This window comes from Microtus oregoni, unplaced genomic scaffold, assembly GCF_018167655.1.
Source record: "Microtus oregoni isolate MIOR12 unplaced genomic scaffold, Mior012 000155F_ref0000269, whole genome shotgun sequence".
In the NCBI taxonomy this organism is placed as follows: domain Eukaryota; kingdom Metazoa; phylum Chordata; class Mammalia; order Rodentia; family Cricetidae; genus Microtus; species Microtus oregoni.
Genome location: NW_024544810.1, coordinates 1,124,626 through 1,149,959, shown reverse-complemented (window position 1 = coordinate 1,149,959; position 25,334 = coordinate 1,124,626). Strand labels below are relative to the sequence as shown.

The following is a 25,334-nucleotide window of genomic DNA, read 5'->3' as shown; positions in this document are numbered from 1 at the left end:
AATATCCTTGTTGAGAAGATAGTAGAACATCTCTAGGGTTTGCAGAATAGCTCTTAGCAAAACTATCTGAATGAGGCTTGAAAGTAACTACATGGTAGACATTGTGAACCACTGTAGACCCGAGAATAGCACCCAACATTGTGGCAATAATAGTCTATTGACTACAAAGAACTTAACTCAGCCCTAAGAAACACATGGATGCCTTCTCCTAAGAGGCAAGTTTAGTATTATGAAGACAAATCTCTTTTGCTGTAGACACCGGGAGTGTTGTTCCTCAGCTCCAGAGAATGTGCCGGAGAAGTCAGTTTCGGTCCAGCTGGCACCACATGGCATTTACGAGTTTCCATTGCATCCCGTAGCATCAGCTTTATCCAAATGTACAGGGTTGTGTCCATTGTGAGAACTTTAACAAACAATGAGAGAAAATGCAATACAGGATGACAAATGTTTAAAACAAAACAGAAAGCCCTAAAGCCAGAGGACAGCCAATGAGGACATAAATATCTTTTTGAGACTGACCTTACCCAGGCTTCACATTTGTAAGTACAGCATCAAAAAGTTTTAACATCCCATTGATATCTATTTTATTATATATTAAATTACATCTGTTTACCTTTTGAAAGTCATATCATTTTATAACCCCATAGATTAAAACAAGATTTTCCTGTAGAAAAACAAAACCTGTCAAGAGGTAAGGAGGCTTTAGGTGTGTTTGCTTCTCTCTGCAGTTATCTGCACAAAACGGTCTGATCTGGAAAAGTCTCAAACTGTACTAAATAATTCCTGTCAATAGGTCCCAGACACACAAAGGAGGAACAGAACAGAATTGTCTTTTGCTTCTGCTGTCTGATATTATGCTTTAAAAGACATTAAAAATGAGCAGAGCCCTGTGGGTTTCTGACTTTAGGAAAGAAGAGCCTTAAAGGTGATGTAAGCCCATCTTACAGCAGATGTGCCTGCCCTGTGCAAGCCTTGAGCTCAGGATTCCATCATCAAGGTCAACCATTGCCGGCAGATACATGAGCAGCAGCTAACTAGCCAGGCAACAGAGCTAGTGGCAACGATGCTGGGGTGTTTTGAACCCAGAACAGGACAGGAGGGAGGGAGATCTGTCCAGTCATTTTTGCTGGTCTCCAGGGCCAATTATATCAATTTGTTTTTTTAGAATCTTACTTATCCTATCTATCTGACCTGAGCTTTGAGGTTGGTAAGCTTAAGTTCCAATTGATCCCCAATGTCTTGGCCACACCCTAACTTGCCTGGGCAACAAAGGCAGGCCTATTATGGGACATGATTATCTTGGCCATCCCAAACCTTAGGATGATTTTTTTTTTTTTTTGATCTTCTTAGCCATTACATTGGGTGTCTCAATCTTGGTCAATGTATGATGGCTATCTTCTTTGGCAAATGCGTGGCCTCCTGGAGGCTCAAAATTTCCGCAGATGTCAACAGTCCTTTTTGTCTGTATATTGCTTTATATATATATATATATAGGTGAGGGCAAAAGCATACCTGCTGTTAGTATAGACGTTCCCTCTGCCATCTGTAGAGCTTGTATCAAAGCCACAAGTTCAGCGTTCTGGTCGGGCCACCATCCCTGAAGGGAGGCTACTGGCCCAGATCATTTGCTTCCTGTCCACCAATGTTGCCCCCCGCCTTCCGCTTACCTTCGGTCTTCTGTACCTGCTTAGCTCGGACCGCCAGCCTTGTACCCCTGGCAAGCTTCACCCTCATTTTCGGCTCTGCCTGGCACAGCTTAGCCTGCCATTTTGCCATTCGCCTGTCCTTTAGGCAGATGCTGGTAGGATCCATAGTCCATCGACGTCAGCCCAGCACAGGAGCAGTAGTCTGGCACAGGAGGGCACCTGTGGTAGCATGGTGACTGCTGTATCGCAGTCTGACATGGGTGAGGGGAGCAAGACTGTAGAGTGAGCAGTCAGGGCTCATGCAGGCTTTAGAGCAAGCACAGCATCAAGGCAGTTGCTAGGAGGTGAGGATTTCTTCAGCGGTGAAGGCAGGAGAGGTGGTCGTCCTGGTGAGGAGGGCGTGGTAGAGACAGAGGCAGACAAGCAGCCTGTGTCTCCTGCAGAACTGAAAACAGCAGCGAAAGCAAAAGTCCCTCGTTTGGTCAACAAAAGGCTTTGGTCATACATTCAGAAGTGACCAGGGAGGAACGAGTCATTTATTTATCTTTTTCCCAAATTTATAGTTCGTAAGGTGTCCAGTTTGTATTCTTTACTCAGTTCCAGTGTCCCTCTTTATCTGTCTTTGATCTTCTGTTGCCCAGGCTCCTAATCTGTCTGAGTCCTATCTTTCTTTTGCTTCCCGCCTCTCTCTCTCTCTCTCTCTCTCTCTCTTTTTTTTTCTCTTTCTCTCTCTCTCTCTCTTTCTCTCTCTCTCTCTTTTTCTCTTTCTCTCTTTTTTTTTTTTCTTTCTCTCTCTCTCTCTTTTTTTTTTTGTGGCTACTGCTGTCTGCTGACCTTCAGAGGTTGGGTAAAATGCCTGTAAACTTTCATTAATCATTTAAGGAACACAGATTTTAACTGGCCCCTGGAGAACCTCTCTTATCTCGGCCGAATTAGTGGGGTGCCTTGCAGCCCCCGCCTGAGATTTGCCATGAGCCCAGCATTTTGACTGTCAGTTTCTCCCTTTAGAAGAATGAAGATAGATCCATATTTTTCTCTATGCACAAAACTGAAATCCAAACAAATTAAAGACCTTAACATAAAACCAACAATATTGAACCTTTTATAGAAGGAAAAAAGTTTAAAATTTATTTTAGCAAAGGATATAATCAACAGAACGTAATATCAACCTGTAGAATGGGGAGGTATCATGAGACATATAAGGAACTTAGGAACTTAATCCTCATTAGTACAATTACGTCACAGACCAAAACTGTAAATTCTCAACAAATGAACTTGAAGTGACTGAAAGATATTTAAAATTTGTTTAAATACAACATCCTTAATCATCAGGGAAGTGCAAATTAAACAATTTTGAGATTTTATCTTATTCTTGTAAAACTGACCAAGATTAAAAATATCATTTGACAATTTATGCTTACAGCTACTTTGAACATTAGCATGGTGGACTTTCAAAATTAGATAACATATTACCTTAAAAACTTAGCGACATCCTTTATATTATCATTGACAGAATCTGAAAACAACTCAAAATGCACCTTTTTTATATTAATAATAAATGAGAATCTTCGCCATGTTTTTTTTTTTTTTTAATAGCCATAAACATTATAAAGAGTCAAAAGGACCATTTTAACTCAACCTCATCATTTAGTAACACCCCCTTTGCCATTGTAGTGGGGTGAGAGGCTTTAGCAGATCTTTGTCTTGTGGGGCAACTCAGGGCCCCCACCTTATCACAAGCATTGTGAGCAGACAAGTGTTAAATTCAGATCTAAACATGGGCTGGCTTAGAAGCTCAGCTGGGCTGTTCATATGGCCCCGGCCCTGTGCCAGGCCTTCTACAGCAATAGTTCTTGAAGACAGTGTAGTCCTGCATCCATCTAAACAGAACTGGGAATTTACTTTTCTTCTAGACACACTGCATAGTAGTTTTTTTTTTTTTTCACAAGCATATTATTTTAAAGTGACTTAATTTAATTTTCCCAATTTTTAAACCAGAGGCTTTTACCTGGATGCAGCACATGATGACTGGTATAGAGCATCCCCAGAAGACAGATGTTATTAGGGCTGGCAGGCCCTTTTAATGTCAGCTTATTTCATTAGCTACTACTCCTGAATCCACATTTATCATTTATCAACAGCCACAGGGAAATTTACTTGCAATCTCTTGCCCTACTGCCAAAATGGAAAGGTCCAGGTTCTTTAGGGGACCTTTGCTTTTTAATAGGGTATCCGACCCCAGAGAAATAGCCTACTGCAGGTTCCCAGGCTTAGTTCTGTGACCCTGGCGCTAGCACCAGCTATTTCCCCTGGGCAAGGGCCACAGATCTTTAGTACAAGGTTTTACATGGCATTTGCAGATGGGGGGCTGCCATTCAGTCTCTAGCACCTTATTTTCTAAGGAAAACAAGCCTTCTCCACAGGGAACCCCACTGGGGATCCTCCCAGGACCTGGCTTCAGCCTCAGCTCTGTCCACAGTGAGCTCCTAGTTGTATAGCACAAGCTTCCCACATCCCATCTCTATACTCACAGCAATCTAGCAGCTTTTCTCTGAATGGGATTCCAGAGGCCCCAGGAGGCATTCCCTCCAGGGAACTTGTGAGGTCAGGATTGGTCCACTCAGTTCCTCTTAGCCCTCACACTGCCAGTAGCAGCTGGGAAGGCCTTTGCATTGGCTGTAGGGGGAGGGAACACCTTGGACTGTCTAAGGCAGCCCTCCTCCCCCAGTCCTCCCGTGCGGTGCTGGTGGACTTCAGGTCAGCAAGGGAGGACGTCATTTTCAGCACAGGGATTTCAGGGGGGCCACGGCTGCCCCCTTCTCTGGCTCGGGCCAGGGTTGCTGCCATGCCCCGCCCTGCGTCCTGCTGAGAGGTTTGCTCAGAGCTGGAGCCAGTTGCCCCGCCTAGGCCTGGCTCCAGGCTGTGCCTCAGGAGATCACAGTCCTGTTCCCTCCCCCCTCGCGACAGCAAGCAGGGCAGTTCAGCAGCAGAGCCTAGAGAAGTAAAGGAAGGGCAGACTGTCTGCATTTCTTTTGGATTTTCCTAGAGTTAGGGTCAAAGAGATGGTTATTTACTGCCCCATGGTACCAGATTTAGACTCGAGTACAAACAGATATACAAAACAAAGAACATATTAAGCACAAAAATACACAGACAATACAGATGCGCTGGCGCGGTTTCGGCATAATGCCGAAAGCAAAATTTCAGACGGAGACTCTGAGGATCCGGATTCCTCGTCTCCCAGAAGAATCACATACCCTTCGGACTGTGGGGGCGCCCCAAACAATCCTATTCGGTAAGGATTCACAGAGTTACCGATGGGCCAGGCACCACATCCAGCCCCAGATGCCCCTGAGACGTCTCCCAGGGCTGCGGTCGGGAGTGTGAGCCCGTCGGCTCCCCCCGCATCCGCCCGATACAGACCTAGTCGGCCAACTAGTACAGAGTCAGTCGCAAGCGCAAACACAGAACACCGAAACACGGATACACTGAAACACTGATATTCAGGGGAAACAATCGCTGGCCAGCTTACCTCCCGGTGGTGGGTCGGTGATCCCTGGACAGGAGTCTCCAGATCTCGGTGGGACCTCCAAATGAAAGACCCCCGTGGTAGGCAGTCTTTCAGACCGGGGAGACCCTCCCAAGGAACAGCGAGACCACTCTCCGGATGCAAACAGCAAGAGGCTTTTATTGAGTACACAGGTACCTGGGGCGGCTTAGTCTTTCGGGAGACAAGCGCGCCTGCAGACTGGGGGAAGGTCTTTTTATAGGAAAGAGGGCAGCAGAAGCAGATTACAGAAGCAAACGCATTGTTAGTGGTCAGTTGGAATGGGGCCAGGGGCACAGGGGGTTTTTCCTCTCCCAGCACAGATGTATGGGAACAGACATCCTGTTAATTGATGTCCTGTCCTAATCTATGGATATAAAGATCCTGTTTTGCAGCCAGGGACCCTGACCTTACTCTGCACTTACAGTCGTTCGTCAAAAGCTTTGTGAAATGACGTTACAGCAGATAAGCTGGGATCTTTCATAGGGGGAGTGAATTACTGACATTCTAAGTTGGGCACATGTGCTGACTATAGGCATCCCCCGTTTCCCTAAGCAAACGGGATGTTCTCATTAGAGCAGGCCAGCTGCGGGTTCCTTATCGCTTGGGGCCAGGTGGCTGACCGGCTGACCGCAGATATCTCGCCTGGCTTCTCGCCCTTGCTTTCAAGTCGAACTTCCCTGCTCTAATTACTTGCGTTGCTCCAAAGTTTAAGCCTTGCAAAATGGCATTACTGCTGCTTAGTGAGTGGGGGTCTTTCATCTTAGAAGAAAGCGCATGCTTGCCTCTAACAAGCAGAGCAGACCCGAGAACACAGCGAGTCTAGTTGCCATCAAACTAATCATAGCACTTTGCTCCAAATGCTCTATTCAAAAGCTCTGTCTCCCGCAGGAGCCAGACAGAGATCACAATGGCAGCACAGCCCCAGGAAGTCGCACTTTAAAATGACACAGCGTTTTTTTCTGCTACTGTTGCCGAATCAGGAAATCTCTCTACAGCATGCCACCAACAAACAGCAAAAATCTGTGTTAAACTCTCGCTCCCTTATTTTTAAGTCTTCTCAGGTTTTTTAAGTGGGTTTAGTCCATCACGTGGGGTGCCATATGAAGTAATAGGGGCGGCAGGGCTGCGTTCTCAGCACCCCCGGCCGCCTGCTTGGCTAGCTTATGCCCCGAAATAACAACACACAAACTGTATTCATTTAATCACTGCTTGGCCCTTTAGCCCTAGCCCTTACTGGCTAATTCTCTTATCCCGATCAACCCATCTCTAATAATCTGTGAGAACCGGTCTTACCGGGAAGATTCTAGCCTAGTCCATCCTGGGTCGGAGCTTCATGCAGGGAGCGGGGCATGGCGTCTCTCTCAGGCGTCTGCTCCTGAGAGGAAAGCTGTCGAGACTGAGCTCACTTCCTCTTCCTCCCAGCGTCCTGTTCTGCCTACTCCTCCCACCTATCCTCTAACCAATAAAATGGGCCAGGGCAGTTCCTTTATTAGCCAATGACCTTCCTCCATCAGAATGGGATAGTCGAGTTGGGGGAAGGACAGAGAGGGAGCCATTATGGGGTTAGGAAAAAAACCTGATACTAGGGAAATTCCCAGGAATCCACAAGCTAAGACTCCTAGCAATAGTGGAGAGGGTGTCTGAACTGCCCTTCTCCTGTAATCAGGTTGGTGACTACTCTAACTGTCATTATAGAACCTTCATGCAGTAACTGATGGAAGCAGATCCATAGCCAAACACCAGGCCAAACTCTGGGAGTCCAGTCCAAGAGAGGGAGGAGGGATTATGTGAGCAAGGCTGGGGTGGTGGCGGTGTGTCAAGATCATGACGGGGAAACCCACGGAGACAGCTGACCCAAGCTTGTGGATACTAATGGACTCTACACTGACAGTGGTGGAACCTGCATGGGAGTGAACTAGGCCATCTGCATCTGGGTGACAGATGTGTAGTTTGTCCTTTTTGAGGGGCCCCTGGCAGTGGAACCAGGATCTATCCGTGGTGTATGAGCTGTCTTTTTGGAGCCCATTCCCTATTGTGGGATACATTGCTTGACCTTGGTACAGGGGGAGGGGCTTGGTTCTGCCTCATCTTAACGTGCCAGGCTTTGCTGACTCCCCATGGGAGGCCTTATCTTTTCTGAAAGGTGGGGGTGGGTTGGAGGGGAGGTGGGGCAGCAAAAGGATGGGACAGAGAGGGAACTGTGGTTGGTATGCAAAATGAATAAAAAATAAAAAATAACAAAAGATGACCGACAAAATACTATAGTACTATTCCTTGTTAGTCTATATATTTACTTTTCTATATTTGTATTCAGTCATATTGCTGTTTTGTATCCTTTTAATTCAAAATATTGCCCTATGGTGTTTCTTGAAAGGCAAGGGGATGATGTCCTTCAACTTTTGATTGCAAGGGACAGTCTTTGTCATTTTGAAGCCATGGCAGGCATAACATTCTTGTTCAGTAGTTTTTTTATTTAAGTATTTTAAGTATATCATCCTACTCCCTTATGTTTTGAAGATTTGTTCTAAGAAAGTGATAGTTTTATGAGTTCCTTTTTATGTGAAAAGTCACTCTTACTGCTTTCAAAATTCTTTCTTTGCTCTTGAATTTTAATCATTTAACTAAAACATGACTGTGTTAGCCATATTAAAGAAAAAGAAGCCATGAACTGGAAAAGAACAAGGCAGGTTAAATGGGAGGAGTTGGAAAGAGGAAAGGAATGGAAAATGATGTAGGATTATTTTATTTAAAAAATAATTTAAATATGGCTGTTGTGTAAATTTCTTTTAATTCATCTCATTTTTGATCAGTTATCCTTCTTAGATCAGGACACCCTTCTTCTTCCTCAGAATTGTGAACTTTTACGAATTGTTTCCTTAAATAACTTTTCTACATCTTTCTTTTTGTCTTCCCTCTGTGAAATTCCACACTACACACGCTGATTTGTTTGATGATGGTCCATATTTGCTTTTGGCTTTAAAAGTCTTCTGAGTTCATCTCAAACCTCCCTTTCTCCCCTTCTCTTCCCCTTCTACCCTCCCTTCTTCCCCCACCCCCATGCTCTCAATTTTGTCAGGCGATCTTGTCTGTTTCCAATTTTCAGATGGGTCTATATATGTTTTTCTTTAGGTTCACCTTATTACTTAGCTTCTCTAGGATCATGAACTATAGGCTCAATGTCATTTGTTTATGGCTAGAATCCACTAATGAGTGAGTACATACCATATTCATATTTTTGGGTCTGGGTTATCTCACTCAGGATAGTGTTTTCTATTTCCATCCATTTACATCCAAAGTTCAAGATGTCATTGTTTTTTACCACTGAGTAGTACTCTAATGTGTAGATATGCCACACTTTCTTTATCCATTCTTCAGTTGAGGGGCATCTAGGTTATTTTCAGGTCCTGGAAGAGGAGGGAAGAAGGGGAGGGTTGAGGAGAACTTGAGAGAATGGGATAGTCGAGATGGAGGAAGGACAGAGATGAGAGCAAGGAAAGAGAAAGCTTGATTGAGGGAGCCATTATAGGGTCAGCAGAAACCTGGCTCTAGAGAAATCCACAAGGATGACCCCAGCTAAGATCCTAAGTAAGAGAGGAGATCTTGATTTGCCCTGTGGTCAGACTGATGAATATCTTAAATATCACCATAGAACCTTCATCCAGCAACTGATGGAAACAGAGGCAGAGACCCGCATCAGAGCACTGGACTGAGCTCCCAAAGTCCAGTTGAAGAGTAGGAGGAATGAGAATATGAGCAAAGAGGTCAAGACCATGATGGGTACACCACCTGAAACAGTCTACCTCAGCTAATAGGAGCTCACCAACTCCAGACAGACTGGGAAGGAACAAGCATAGGACCAAACTGGTCCCTCTGAATGTGGTCGACAGTTGCATGGCTGGGGCAGACTGAGGGGACACTGGCAGTGGCACCAGGATTTATCCTACTGCATGTACTGGCTTTTGGAAACCCATTCTCTTTGGATGGATACCTTGCTCAGCATAGATATAGTAGGGAGGGCTTTGGACCTTCCCCAAAGCAATGTGCCTTGGACCTCTCTGAGGAGTGAATGGGGGTGGGGTGTGCAGATGTGTGAAGGGAATGGGAGGAGGGGAGAGAATAGGAACTTGAATTGTTTTTTTTTAATTTAATAAATAAAAAGTCTTTTTTTCTACTCTGACTGACAAAATTTCAAAGATTTTTGTGTACTTAACTGATATTTTTTGCTTAAGCTACATTATTTGTGACAATAATGACAGTATACATCTCGTTATCCATATTAATGATTATTTAGTATGTCAGCAATTGTCAGAGTGCTAAAAACAGTTCAGCTGTGGTTAGAAAACTAAGTCCTGCAAGTATTAACATTAATACCTTTTGATACATATGCCCATAGTATTTTCTCCTTGTATATTAAAGTTTCTTAGTTGTGTTATTATAGAAATACGATTCAGGATAGTATTTTCTGATAGTGTTGATGGGGTAGCCTCCCTAGCATGTACAAATCATGAATGCATTTGAATTTGATATCTTTCAATGCTAGTAAACATTCACTTGATGGTAAGGCTCTTTAAAAAACATTTTTTTATTTTTAATCACACATGTGCATGTGTGTGTGCGTGTGTGTGTGTGTGTGTGTGTGTGTGTGTGTGTGTGTGTGTGCTATGTGTACATGAGGACAGATGCCTACAGAGGTAAGGAAAGAGTGTTTGATCCTTTTGCATTGCTATTCCTGGCAATTGTGAGCTGCCAGACATGGGTTCTGAGACCTAAACTCTAAAGAACCATGCATGGTTTTAAGTGTGAGCTACCTTTCCATTCCTAGGGCTAACTTTTCATGAGCACCGCCTCCCACAGAGAAAAATTCTCTTTTACACTTAATAGTGAATAACAAGATAATATGAATGGACCATTTAGCTTCCACTGGTTTGTCAGGACCATGAATAACAACTCAAACTATTTTTCAAATGTTAGAAAACCTGCATGTAGTCTCGAACATCTTGCCAGAATCTTTTACATTGAACTCCATGGCCGAGTATAATTAAGCATGTCAGTAGTGAATTGATCACTTATGTAACAAATGAATTAACTATGTTCTTTACCATTCTCCCTAAGGTTTCTTAATCTTTACATTTGGCTTAGAAAATATTATATAAAATCACAGAAAATATCTTACAGAATAACAGTCTATGATACTACTTACTGATTTTTAAATTGGGCTCCACTGAATTTAGAATCACACCTCCCTCTGATAACACTAATTTCAACAGGATATATTTTTAAGTGATTTTATCTTTCATTTCTGAGAAAAGATACATAAAACCAAATACACAAAATGCTAGCCATTTGGGGAGTTTTTACTTCTTAGTGATTTTTATTCTAACTCACACTTACCAATCATCTCCCTCACTTTCCTGTATAACATCTCTAAGCTATTAAAAATAATTGTGGATGGGTCCCTTTCATTACTCCACTTGTACTTAATAGAAAAAAGGTGTAATTTAACTCAAAGTATCTAGTATAGAGAAATTTATCAGTCATTCGCTTTAAATATTCTTTCTTATTGCCCTATGAAAAGTCAGAAATGAGCATTGGATGAATTACTTACTGCTTGCGACAGGAATCTAATTGAATGATTGACCACCTGCTAATTCTTTAAGCACTGCACTATCATTCCAGGCGCTGCATTTAGCACTTGTCTCACAATGGCAGGGGAATCACATTTTCTCTCAGCTTGTTTCTAAATCCTTTTTCTTTTCATTCAGGGCTGACTGTAATAGCATCAGTAATAGCTTTCACCATCCATATTTAGTGAAGTAGACCTAGGCTGGCTTTTAATAGGCTTCACAGGCACCTTTCTTGCCGTTTCTAGCAGAATGCCATTTCTCAGGCATGGTTTAGCTGAGGAAGGATGAATAGGCATAGGCTCTTCTTGGCATGGAATAATGGTATAATTTTGCCACCTCTATGGCCCTTAGGAAAAGTAGCACTGGTGTCAGGAATATGTTTGGTACTTTCTTGTTTCACTATCTTCATTCAAATTCTCTATTTATTTTTTCTTTTAATCTTTTATAACATTTTTTAAAGATTTATTTATTTATTATGTATACAGTATTCTCAGTACTCTGCCTGTAGGCCAGAAGAGAGCACAGATCTCATTACAGATGGTTGTGAGCCACCATGTGGTTGCTGGGAATTGAACTCAGGACCTTTGGAAGAGTGGTGCTCTTAACCACTGAGCCATCTCTCCAGCCCTTATAACATTTTTATGATGATTACTTTGACTATATGTTTGTGAGACATTGTCTTTCTCTGTAGCTCAGACTGGCTTTGAACTAACAATTTTTCTGAGTGCTGGGATAACTGACACATATCACCATGCCCAACTCCATATATTTTTCATGTCTTTAGTATCTCTTTCTAGATATTTATATTTTGCCTTTGGAAAATATTTTTTCTATTTAATAATTTCTTTGAAGTCTTTGTGCTAGTCTATATGGTACAGTCATTGTGCCCGCCTGTATAGACTCACTCTCAATAACTGGCCTGTCCAAACATGTATGCTGCTCCTGTGCATCACTTTTTGTAATAATCTTCTAGCTTCTTGAGTACTCCAGAGTGATAAGGGACACATGAAACAGACACTAATGATTTTGGAAAACTCTCAAACACATTCAAAGTGGAAAATCTTTGATGCCTTCTTTTCTTACCTGTGACAGGAGAGTAAGGCATGGACAAAAAAACCCACCAAGGTAAATATGAAAAAAGTCAGTCGTCAGAAAGGCTGGACGCACCTCCATAATAGAGCTACAAACCAATAAAATGCACAATGACTGAGAAAAATGCCCAAACATCTCCCAGAGAACACAATGCTATGTAACCAAACCATCAAGGGTTCTGATCTTAAGGGATATGCGTAGGGATTTTGAATCTCAAACCTGTCCTGGCTGGATCTTTAGCATATTTCCATTCTTTAGAATGTCCCCCTCTTGTATAATAGACTGTTTATTTTTATAACTGTCATTATGTCCTTAGTCCACTCATTTGTTTTAGAAGACATGAAGCTGAAAATCTCAGTGGGTACTTGTCTGAATTCAGAAGCATACCTATAATCACTGATGTCACAATCCAGGAGGTAAAGTACATTCATTGCTCCCCATTTTCAGTTTCCCTGGAGCATTTGGAAATGGTGGGAAAGGCATGATGATACCCTGGGGGAACTTGAGCAACTTTTTTCTCTTCCTTTCCTTAGTTTATGGTATCCTGTAGCCTGTAAGAATGTAATGCTAGAACCCAGCTGCTGCTTAGGGCACAAACCTATAGCAGCCCTTCCCTACTTATAGAGAGATGCCAATAATCACCCTACTGAGATATTGTCTGTGAATGTATATAACAGACTTCCAGATGCCCGGATCTCTCACCCGGGGAAATGAGGTTACAAAGAAAGTATTGGTGGTCACATATCCTGCTCCTCATTTTCTTCCCTGCCTTGAATCAGAAAGCCTGGCTGTGGCTCTTGCCGTGAAACCATCCCCTTCCTCTGGAAGAGGTCCACACTTTAGCTATATGGGCCAGATTTCTTCACTTCAGAGCCTCTTCATGTTGTTATCCATCTGTTTATCTGCATGCGCACAGTGTTAATAACTTTTCTACTAAACACTATATTCCCAACGATATGTCTCAGTATCCCATCGAATCTCCCTCCAAGATGTTTTAATGCCTGGAACCTCTTCCCTGCCATAATGGGATGTAGGCTGGGGCAAAGAGGTGTTCATTGATCAATTGCTGCCTAGAATGCAGTTTACGTTTGCACTACATTTACCAAGTGTATTGATCCCCCAGATCATGATCCCACTGCTTAGGATTATAGCACTCCTGAAGGGATTCACAGACATAGGATGACAATAACATCATCACAAGGCTTAAAAACTGTATTAAAAACCTCATGAACTAGAAGAAGACCAGAAAGGTGATTAAAAGAAGGGACCAACCCCTCCTGACATGACCACCTTACAGGATTGAGGGTATCCAGTGAAAAAGAATGACAGATAAAGTGAAGTAAAAGGTGTCTTCACTGATTCCTCAAGCATTAACCTAGTTCTCTCCAAAGGTAGACAAAAGAACTTTTACTTAGTTAACATTAAAGTATGTCAAGCATGTTCATAATTATGTTCACGTAATTGTTTATAGGCATGTTAAGACAACATGGGGCAGTGTTCAGTTTGTCCTTAAGACTTCCCCGAATAAATAACTTAGTAACAAAATCTGTGGTTTCATGTTTTTCCTTTTCCTGACACAATGAAAACATTTTTGGTGAAGTAATTATAAACTGTGTGTATATAGGACTGCAAGTATTTTGGAAATTCTCTCTCTTTTTTTAAAGATTTATTTATTTATTACATATACAGTGTTCTGCTTGCATGTATACTTGCAGGCCAGAAGAGGGCACCAGAGCTCATTACAGATGGCCATGAGCCACCAAGTGGTTGCTGGGGATTGAACTCAGGACCTCTGGAAGAACAGTCAGTGCTCTTATGCTCTGAGCCATCTCTCCAGCCCTTGGGAATTCCTTAATAGGCCTGATAGATACACACTGCCATATAAACTTAGATACTCTAGACTTTCACAACTTCTTCAAATTGTAGTTTTCCATCTATTAAATGTATTATCAAACCTTAAAGTTTGATTAGAGTCTTTTTTTTTTTTTTTGGTTTTTTGAGACAGGATTTCTCTGTAGCTTTGGTGCCCGTCCTGGAAATAGCTCTTGTAGACCAGGCTGGCCTCGAACTCCCAGAGATCCGCCTGCCTCTGCCTCCCAAGTGCTGGGATTAAAGGCGTGCGCCACCACCGCCCGGCCTTAGAGTCTTAAAAGAATGATTAAGTCATAAAATTTAATGTTAAAAGGATAGATTTTGATCTGGATTTCCATACATAACAGGTCGTAAAGGAAACAAAGTTAAATAATATTGTTCATTTTTAATAACATCACAGGTACCAAAATTATCTCTATATATTATATATTAAAAATAATTTTGTTTGGGGCTACAGAGATGGTTCAATATTTAAGAGCATTTATTATTTTCAAAGAGGACCTAGGTTTACGTCCCAGTATCCACATGGTAGCAAACAGCCATCTAGAACTCCAGTTCCTAGGGATCAAATGTCCTCTTCTGACCTCTAAGGGCACCAGGTACACATACAGGGCATAGACATATATGCAAACAAGACTTTTACACACACAATATAAATATCAATATAAAACACCCTTTGTTAGACTAAATTATATGGATTTCTTTTCTACACATTCAGTGGGCCTAGCTCAGTCCTAGGCAGGTTCCTCAGCTGTCAGTCTGGAGTCAGTGAACTTGACTTCCAGTTTTATTTCTTGTTTTGTTTTCACCTGATATGGGTATTAAAGTAACACCAACTTTTTAAAAAGCAATTTGGAAATGCTCCTTCTGTTTATAATTTTTACAAAATAATTTAAGAAACATTGCTTGTAGTTCTTCTTTGAAAGTCTGGTAATTCTTCTGTGAATCTGTCTGGGCCTGGTCTTCTTTTTAGCTGTAAGGCTTATTGTCAGGGCTTCAAACAGACCCATTGTGGGTCTGTTTAAGTTATCCTTTCTTGTTTTAACTTTGATGGTTTAGATGAATCAAGAAATTCATCCATTTCTTTTAAGTTTAATAACTTAATGGAGTATAGGATTTTAAAGTATTCCTTCATAATGTTCTCAATTTCTCTGGTGTCTGTAGTAATGTTTCCCCATTCATACTTACTTATATTAATTTTGTTTTCTTTTTTTTTTCTTAAGGAGCTCTGGTGAAGTTTTATTAAAGGAAAACTTTGCTGGTTTACCTTTCGCCAGTCTGTTCTGACATGCTTCTAATAATATCAGAATCCCCTGGGTCAATGCTAGCCAGTGTGCATACTCTGTAGTGTTTCCACACGCTGTGCCCAATTCAATGTTATTGCCACTGTAGTGACGGACACCAGTTTTAGCTAACATGGTATAGTATTCTAGTTCAGATTTCCTGAAAGCTGGGCAGTTGCTGGTGGGGGTAACCAATTTTGCTTTGCCCTGTCTGATGATCTGAAGAGTCTGTTTGTATCCCAGCACGTACTTTCCACTTTTCATAACAAGTTGGAGCCTAGAGTTGATCAACACCAGAGACTTTTTCATCTTCTTTGCAAAGAGGTCCATCTTCCAGCTTTAGGTGTGAGATAGCTCCCAACCAAGACCAGCCTGCCTCTCCTCAAAAGACCAAAGACTAAGGGGTCACTCAATTTTTTGTCTTGTCAAAGAACAAGCTCTTATATTTATTGATTTTTTTGTATTGTTTTCTTTGCTTCTATTTTGTGACTTCATGCTCTCATGTCTTAGTTACTTTTCTCTTTTCATAAAAAAAAAACACTGTGGCCAAGCCAACTTATAAAAGAAAACATACAATTTGGGGTTCATTGTTCCAGAGGGTAGAAAAAGCCATGACTATCTCGGTGGGAGGCACGGCAGCAGGCAGGCATGGCACTGGAACAGAGGCTGAGAGTTTACATGTTGAGACAACCAAAAGGCGGAGAGAAATTGGAAATGGCCTGGGCTTTAGAAACCTTAAAGCCTACCCTCACTGACATACCACCTCAAACAAGGCCACACCTAATACTTGCCAAAGAGGTCTACCAAGTGTGGACCAAGCATTCCAATATATGAGCCAATGGAGGCCATTCTCCATCAGACCACCACATCTGATTTTCATTATTTCTTCATGTTTACTAGATTTTGTTTTATCCTTTTCAAACTCTTGCGTTACATTTTTCTGATTTTTTTTAAATGTAGGTGGTATGAGGTATGGGTATCTTTCTTTAGAGAAATTTTAGTGTATCCGAGACATTTTGTTGTTTTATGTTTTCATTTTCACTTAAATTCTTGAATTTTTTTGTTTTTGTTTGGTTTTTTAGAGACAAGGTTTCTCTATAGCTTTGGAGCCTGTCTTAGAACTAGTTGTTATAGACCAGGCTGGCCTCAAACTCACAGAGATCCGCCTACCTCTGCCTCCTGAGTACTGGGATTAAAGGCCTGTGTCACCACTGCCCAGCTAAATTCCTGGAATTAAAAAAAAATTTCTTGATTTCATCTTTGACCAATTAACCGTTGGAGGCCATGAGAGTTGTAGCAGGTAACAGCTAGTGTTCAGATATCAATCTACTGAGGAATGATCCTCTGATGGAGGAGAATCCTGTCTGAAGAAGACCTACTGGATCATCAACTCTGGAAACTGTTGCTTATGTCTGTAATTTCACATGTGCAAAGGTAGCTATGGTGTCTCCCCTATACCTGCATTGTAGTGTGTAATCTCATATCATGTGCATATGTAATCTCATGACTGCATCTCAGTCTTATGGACACATATATCTGTGGATGATCACAAAGATGACTTCTCATTTATCTGTATAATTTTGATAGATAGAAAATATACTAGGATATGCTTCATAGCTAGATTTCTTGTCCCATGAGGACTGTAAAACACTTAAAAGCCTGCTTTGTTTCTTTTACTCAAACTATAAAGAATTGGCTCATTTTTTTTAACCTCAGAGAAAGTTCAAAATAGACTGAATGTTTCTGTAAATGGATCTTAAGTTAAAAACTTTACACGTATGCACAAGATCAGTGTTGCTGATGTTGACTAAGGTTATTAACACAAAGCAACCCCAAAAAATCAGGCCAATTCTTCACATGCCAAGTTTCACTGATAAGACCTGATTCTCTGTGCAGATTTCTCTGCAGCTCGTATTACTGGGCACTGTGCCCCTGGCCTCTGATTACAATCTTACATCTGGAACCTTGAAACCTTGTGTTGTCATGGTGACTGGCTTGCTTCCTTATCATTTACCCAAGGAATGTGCTATAACCAATGAGATGTAACTCTTGTAACATTTTCTCTTATTGCCTCAAGTGTCCTGTTAAAAAAATGTTATTTAAGTTAAATGAACAAAGAAGCCAAAAGGAATTGGAACTAGAGAGAATTGAAACAGAGAATTGAAACAAAGGAGAACTAGGAAGAATTAGAACTTAGAAGAAAATTAGAAGACAGAAAAATACACAGAATAATAAAGAAGGTGACCAGAACAGCATGTGTGTGAAATATTCTGTGCCCCTCAAAGAGAAAAACCTTAAGTTCAGCCTTGCTTGGCTGTAGATCTTTCCTCTGAACCCTGGGTGTAGCCTTGAGAGCTAGTCTCTTGAGTTACAATAATCAATGATTTCATAGTGTGTTGTTTAGTCTCTATGAAATTATATTATATCTTTTGTCATTTACTTAAAGTTTTACAGCATTGCAGTCAGATAGAACACACAAAGTTATTTCAATATTTTTGTTTTTGTTGAAAATTCTTATGTTTTAGGACACAATATGTGATATATTTTAGAGAAACATCAGTTGGATGTTGAGTTGAACATATATATTTTTGTGTTCGTGTGAAATACTATGTAGATATCTATTATGTCCATATGATGTCACTTCATTCTGATATTTCTTGTTTATCATTTTGCTTATATGGCCTGTCTATTGGAGGCTATCTAAATTTAAATTTCCTACTATTATTAGGTTGTGTTAATCTGTGTCATGAAGCCCAGTACTATGACTTTTTTTTTAATGAAATTGGGTGTACAAGAGTTTGGTGCATATATGCTTAGGATTATGATATATTTTTGGTATTTCTTCCTTGGTCAGAATGAATTGTGCTTCTTTACCACTTCTGATTAAATTTCATTTGAAGGCTATTTTTCCAGATATTGGGATTGTGATATCTGCTTATTTCCTGGTCACATTTTCCATCTGTTCTTCTACTCTAATGAGATATTTATCCCTGAAGGTGAGATAAAGTCTAAGTACACAACATGAAGATGAATTTTGTTTCTTAATCCATTCAGTTACCCTGTGCCTTTTCAGTGGGTAGTTGAGGCTACTTATATTAAAAGTTATTATTAAAAGAAGTATATTTATTGCTACTTTTTATATTTGTGTTCTCTGGGGTATGCTTATTCCTTCCGGTTCAAAATATTGCTTCCAGTGGTTTCTGTAGGGTTGGTTTGGTAACATTAATTATTTTAGTCCTTTTAAATCACGGAAAGTTTTTTTTTTTCTTTTTCTACTACGACATAAAGTTTTGTTGAGTATAGCAGTCTATGTTGGCATTTGTGTCTTTTTTGGATCTTGAGGTACACTGTTACAGGCTCTTCTGACATTTAAAGTGTCTATTGAGAAGACAGCTATTATTTTAGTGGGTTTTCCTTTATATGTGACTTGTACTTTTTCCCTACCAGATTTCAACACCCTCTATTTGTTCTATATAGTTAGAGTTTTAACTATAATATAATGTGGGGAATTTCTTTTTGGTTCCTATTTGATGGTTTGTATGCTTCTTCTAGCTATTATTTTAGTGGGTTGTCCTCTATATGTGACTTGTAGTTTTTCTCTCCCAGCTTGACACCCTTTATTTGTTCTGTATAGTTAGTATGTTAACTATATGATGTGGGGAGTTTCTGTTTTGATCCGATTTGGTAGTCTGTATGCTTCTTCTATCTGTATGGCTATGTCTTCCTTAATTTGGGGAGGGTTCTTTTCTATAATACTGTTAAAGATCTTTTCTATACCATGGCCTTGTATTTTCCTCATTCTATGCCCATAATTCATATATTCGGTCTTTTCATGATGTTATGAAGTTCCTTCAAATTCCTTTCTTGTGTTTTTAATTTTTTCATATTTTTGATTCTTCTAATTGTTCTATGTAATCTTCTGTTCTGTTGTCTTATTTTCTGATGCATTCATACTTGTAAGTCTTTCCCCTCAATTTTCTCATTGGATTCTTGTATTTTTGAAAGTCCATTTTCATCTCACTTTGAATGTTATTGATTATTTCTATGCCTGAATTGAATCCAATTTTCAAAGTCTGAATTGTCTGCATTATTATTGTTGTTTCTGTTATTGTAACCATCACTATTATTTTAATAAATTTAATTCAACCTGGAAAATATTCAGTCTGGACAATAGAATGAGCTCTAACTATTACATAGATGAGCCAGTCACAAAAGACAAATACTGAAAGAATATACTTACTAGGAAACATGATTTTGAGTGAGGTAATCCAGACCCAGAAAGACAATTATCACATGTACTCACTCATAAGTGGTTTTTAAACATAAATCAAATTTGTAGGTTAGCTTACAAATCACAATCCCAGAGAACCTAGGCAACAATGAGGACCCTAAGAGAGACATGCATAGATCTAATCTACATAGGAAGTAGAAAAATACTAGATCTCCTGAGAAAATTGGGAGCGTAGGGACCTTGGGGGAAGGTGGAAGGGGGGGGGAGGCAGGAACGGGAGCAGAGCTCAATAAAAATCAACTTTAAAAAGTAAAAAAAAATACACTTACATAAAATTCACAGAATGGTAAAATTCTTAGTTACAGAAAATAGAGTCATGGCTATCAGTGACAAGAAAGAGGGAGTGGTGGGGATTGCTATCTGGTGGGTACAGTGCTTATTTTGAAAGATTGCCTACCAGTGTAAATATACTTATACTTGAAAGTGTTTCATCTGGCGATGGATGGAGATAGAGACAGACCCATATTGGAGCATTGGACTGAGCTCCCAAGGTCCAAATAAGGAGCAGAAGGAGAGAGAACATGAGCAAGGAAGTCAGGGACCCCAGAAGTGTACCTGCCCACTGAGACAATGGGGCTGATCTAACGAAAGTTCACCAAGGCCAGCTGGACTGGGACTGATAGAGCATGTGATCAAACTGGACTCTCTGAATGTGGCTGTCAATGAGGGCTGACTGAGAAGCCAAGGACAATGGCACTGGGTTTTGATTCTACTGCATGTACTGGCTTTGTGGGAGCCTAGTCTGTTTGAATGCTCACCTTCCTAGACCTGGATGGAGGGGGGAGGACCTAGGACTTACCACAGGGCAGGGAACCCTGACTGCTCTTTGGACTGGAGAGGGAGGAGGAAGGGGAGAGGGGGAGGGAAATGGGAGGAGGTGGAAATTTTTAATAAAAAAAGAAAGTGTTTGAGATGGCATATTTTATTTTCTACACATTTGACTAATATTGAAAAGAAAGTAGAGTTGTGTAGTATGTACTTACACATATATGATACCCTGGTCCAAACTCAAGAGAATGCCGAGGCAATCCAGAAGCTCTCAGTCTGCTCTGTGCTAAGAGACTATGGCATCTTGTAGGCATAACATCAAGAGCTAGTGCCTGCTTGACTCTGCCTTACTATGTTTACTATGTGACCCTCCATTCCCAAAGGCTCAGTTTCCTTAGTTTTTCACTTAAATCCTTGGAAAAGACAATTTTTGAAGCCCTTAATGACTTTGACATTTTGTTAATTAATGGACTAAGGTGAAGAGTAGAAGTTGAGATCTAGCCCTTCATTCACCCACTTGTTCATTCTCTCATCCTAAACTCTCATCCAATCAGTATATGTTTTGTATGTGTTCATTGGACCTGTTTTCTTGAACTTCAGGCACTTATTGGTATCCTTTTTAAGTTCTCTGAAGGGATTTTTCAGGTCTCTCTTAAACTGTATTTTACAAGCAGTTTTGAGCCACCACGTGTATGCTGGGAAAAACTGAGCAATCTCTTCAGCCTGCTGGCCTTTATTATTATCATTTTCTCTGTCTATTCCTAATTTGATTAGGACTTTTATCAGGAAGGCATAACATAGGTTTTTCTGCACTCGCAGATATCATCATGTGATATCTGTTCTTTATTTATATGGCCTTCATTGCTTTGCATAGGTTGAACAGGCACTGGATCTCTTTTTTTTTTATTAAGAAAAGAAGAAAAAAAAACATAAACAAAAAACAAGTTTCCACCTCCTCCCAGCCTCCCATTTCCCTCCCCCTCCTCCCACCCTTCTCCCCCTCCTCCCACCCTTCTCCCCCTCCCCCCACTCCTTTCCCCCTCCCTCTCCAGTCCAAAGAGCAGTCAGGGTTCCCTGCCCTGTGGTAAGTCCTAGGTCCTCCCCCCTCCGTCCATATCTAGGAAGGTGAACATCCAAACTGGCTAGGCTTCCACAAAGCCAGCACATTAAGTAGGATCAAAACCCCGTGCCATTGTCCTTGGCGTCTCATCAGCCCTCATTGTTTGCCATGTTCAGAGAGTCCGGTTTTATCCCATGCTTTTTCGGTCACAGTCCAGCTGGCCTTGGTGAGCTCCCAGTAGATCAGCTCCACTGTCTCAGTGGGTGGGTGCACGCCTCGTGGTCCCGACTTCTTTGCTCATGTTCTCCCTCCTTCTGCTCCTCATTGGGACCTTGGGAGTTCAGTCCGGATCTCTTGAATGAAACCTGCTTCTCTGTGATGTATGATCTTCTTTATGTGTTCTTGAATTTAGTTTTGAAATATTTTGTGATAAATTTTGCTTCCATGTTCATCAGGGAATTAGTCTATAGCTTTCTTTTTCGTTGTTGCCTGATTTTTATATTAGGGTAATAACTGGCTTCATAGTATGAGTTCATTGGTATTGATTTCCTAGTTAGTTCTGACAATATGCGCATGAGCATAGAGCTATCTGTTTTTATAATATCTTTTTATTATTATTTTATTTTATTACTGTAGTGAAGCGTTTTAGTTTCATAAGATCCCATTTGTCAATTGTTAGTCTGAAAGCTTGTGCTACTGGAATTCATTTCAGAAAGTTCTTTCCTACGTTCAAGAGTTGAAACCTATTCTGGATTTTTTTTCTTCTAACAGATTTACAGTTTTGGATCTTGGATGGAGGTCTTTGATCCACTAGAAATTGAGTTTCGTGCAGGAAAAGAGAGAGCTACGACCTAGTTCCATTCTTTTGTATGAAGCTATTCAGTTTGACTAGCACAATTTTTTTGTAGATATTGTTTTTGTCTCCTGCATGTATTTTTTGCCTGTTTGTAAAATAAAAGGTAGCTGTAGGGGTATGGGCTTATATCTGTGTTTTCAAGTCTTCAATTCTATTTCATTGATAAATGTCTGTTTTTTATTATACTCATACATGATATATACTTATTATATACTATACTGTCTTTTTATAACTTGAAATTAGATATGATGATAGCTTCAGCAATATTTTTATTGTTCAGTAGTGTCTTGGTTATCATGGGTCTTTTGTGTTTTCATACGAATTTTAAGATTTTTTTCAATTTATAGGAAGGATTGGGTTGCAATTTTGATTGATATTGCATTGAATTAGTAGACTGTTTTTGGTAGAATGGGTATTTTCACAATACAAAACCTACAAATATATAAGCATAGGAGGGCTTTCTATTTTCTGGTGTCATCTTTAATTTCTTTTATCAGCATTTTCAAATTTTCATCTGATATGTCTTTAACTTTCTTGGTTAGGTTTATTACAGGTATTTTTTGAAGTTATCGTGAATGAGATTATTTCTCTGGTTCTCAGTTTATTTGCCATTGGTATATAGGAAAGCTTGTAATTTTTGTATTAATTTTTGTAGCCTATAATTTTTTAGAAAGTCTTTCGCAGCTGTAGAGATTTTTCTGGTGTTGTTTTTCAGGTGTTTATTGCATAGAATAATATACTCTGCAAATAAGTATACTTTTATTTTTTTTGTTTCTTATTTGTATCAGTGTTATCTTGTTCACATGCCTTATTACTGTAGCTAAGTCTTGAAGCCCTACACTGAACATGAATGGAGAGAGTAGACATTTTCTTGCTCCTGATTTAGTGGAAATACTTCAGGATTTTCTCCATTTGGTATGGTGTTGGCTGTAGGCTTGTTGTGTATTGTTTTTTTGTATGTTCAGATATAGCTGCTGTATGCCTAGATTCTCCAGAGCTTTTTAATTTTTTTTTATCATGAAACAATGTTGGATTTTGTCTAAGGTCTTTTCTTCATCTAATAAGATGATTATGTAGTTTCTGTCTCTGAGTCTGCTTATTGAGAGGTTACATTTATTGATTTATGTATATTGAACCATTCCTGAATTACAGTGGATTTGTTTTTTTATGTTTTTTGAATTCAGTTCTCAAGAATTTTATTGGGAGATTTTAAAAATGTATTTTTTTAAAAAAAAACTATCTTTTCTTTTTAAACATGCCAAATCCATTTCCCACTCTCCCCTCCTCCTGTTCCCTTCACTTTCTCCCATTTCCACCCCCCCCCCACATCCATGCCTCAGAGAGGGTAAGGATTCCCATGTGGAGTCAGCAAAGTCTGTAACATTGCTTTGAGGCAGGCCCAAGGCCCTCCCCACTATATCTAGGCTGAGCAAGGCATCCCTCCAGAGAGAATTGGGTCTGAAAAGCCAGTACAAGCAGTAGGGATGAATCCTGGTCTCACTACCAGTGGCCCCACAGTCTGCCCCAGCCGTACAACTGTGGCCACATTCAGAGGGCTTAGTTTGGTCCTATGATGATTAATATTGGGATTTTTTTGCATCTATGTTCATCAGGGAGATTATTCTATAAGTTTCTTTTTCTGTTGTGCCTCTATCTAGATTAGGTATCAATGTAATTCTGAGTTTTAAAAAGTAACCTTATTCCAAATTAATATCTGATATTTCAAAATCAAAACAAACAAATACAGAACAGTACATATTTGAATTCTAAAGACAATTTAGTAAACTGTTGTTGTGTTTCTGTTTTTCTGTTGCCAAAAGAAAACTGCTTTTCCACTACTTCAAGTTTTTCAAGCATTTTAAATATGACAATATTTATAATTGTGTGGTTTGGAGGAATTTCTAAAATTCTTTTTACTAATTTTCTTGCATAGTTGGTAAAAAATAATTTAGAAGCACTCATTTCTTTCTTATTTTGTAAAATAAATTAAGAAGTACCAGTTGTACTTCTTAATTAAAACATCTGTTAAGATTCTGCAAAGAATCCATCTGGAGAAGGGCTTTTAAAATTTTATTTGAATCATTTTACTCTCATTAGTTGTGATGAGTCTGTTTAAATTTTTATTTCTTCTGGTTTGACTTTGATAGTAAATATGCACTAATAATCTATTTTTATGTTTTCCAGTTTGGTAGACAATAGGTTTATGAAATGTTTCTTTTGTATCTGTTGTAATATCTCCTTTTCCATCCCTAATTTTATTGGTATGATCTTCACTCTCATCCTTTTGTTTAATATAGTAAATATTTTCTCAACCTTGTTAATATTTTAGAGGACAAACTCTTTGATTTATTTTTGTATTTTTTCATTTCTATATCATTAGTTTCTGCTCTGATCTTGATTATTTATCCCTTTATATTGTTTGGGGGTACTGTTTATTCTTATTTTTCTAGGATCTCAATGTACATTATTAACTTGAATATTTTAGTTCCTTCTGATTTTTTTAGCACTAGGTTAATTATATCCTATAGATTTTTGTGTTTTGTTTTTATATTTTTCATTTAATTGAATTTAAACATTTTATATCTTTCATGATTCATTCATTATCCTATAAATATTGTTCAGTCTCCATGACTGGGTGTATTTTCTGCGATTTCTGTTGCTGTTAACTTCTACCTTTATTATATTATGGTTAGACAAAATCCAAGAAGTTACTTCTTTGCATCTATGTTCATCAGGGAGATTATCTATAATTTTGTTTTTCTGTTGTGCCTTTATTTAAATTAAGTATCAGTGTAGTAATTCTGGTTTTTAAAAAATAATTTAGCTTACCGGATTTTCAAATGTTTTAACAGAACCTTACCTTATTCCAAGGGTCCCAGTATCAGAAACTGAACTATTTATACCTCTGAACTTGAGTTTTGCTTTAATCTGATTTTAACTGTGCCCTGGTTCTTCCTTCTTGGAGTAAGTAGGTATGTAACTTTTCTGTCTGGCTCGAGTTGGTGAGTTCCCATTAGCTCAGGTAGACTGTTTCAGTGGGTGTCCCCATCATGGTCTTGACCTTTTGCTCATATTTTCACTTTTCCCACTCTTCAACTGGAGTTTGAGAACTCAGCCCAGTGCTCCGCTGCGGTCCTCTACCTCTGTTTCCATCAGTTGCTAGATAAAGGTTTTATGGTGGCATTTAAGATAATCATCAATCTGACTACATGGCAAGGCCAGTTCGGGCATCATCTCCTTTATTGCTTAGGGTCTTATCTGGGGTCATCTTTCTGGATTCCTGGGAATTTCT

General features: G+C 39.7%; 1 protein-coding gene and 1 pseudogene across 4 annotated transcripts in view; both read right to left on the bottom strand.

The window, feature by feature from the left end:
• Window positions 1-25,334, bottom strand: part of LOC121445059 (probable ribonuclease ZC3H12B) — a 214,322-nt gene that overhangs the window by 46,196 nt on the left and 142,792 nt on the right. The window lies entirely within an intron of this gene.
• LOC121445070 lies at window positions 15,048-15,397 on the bottom strand (annotated as a pseudogene).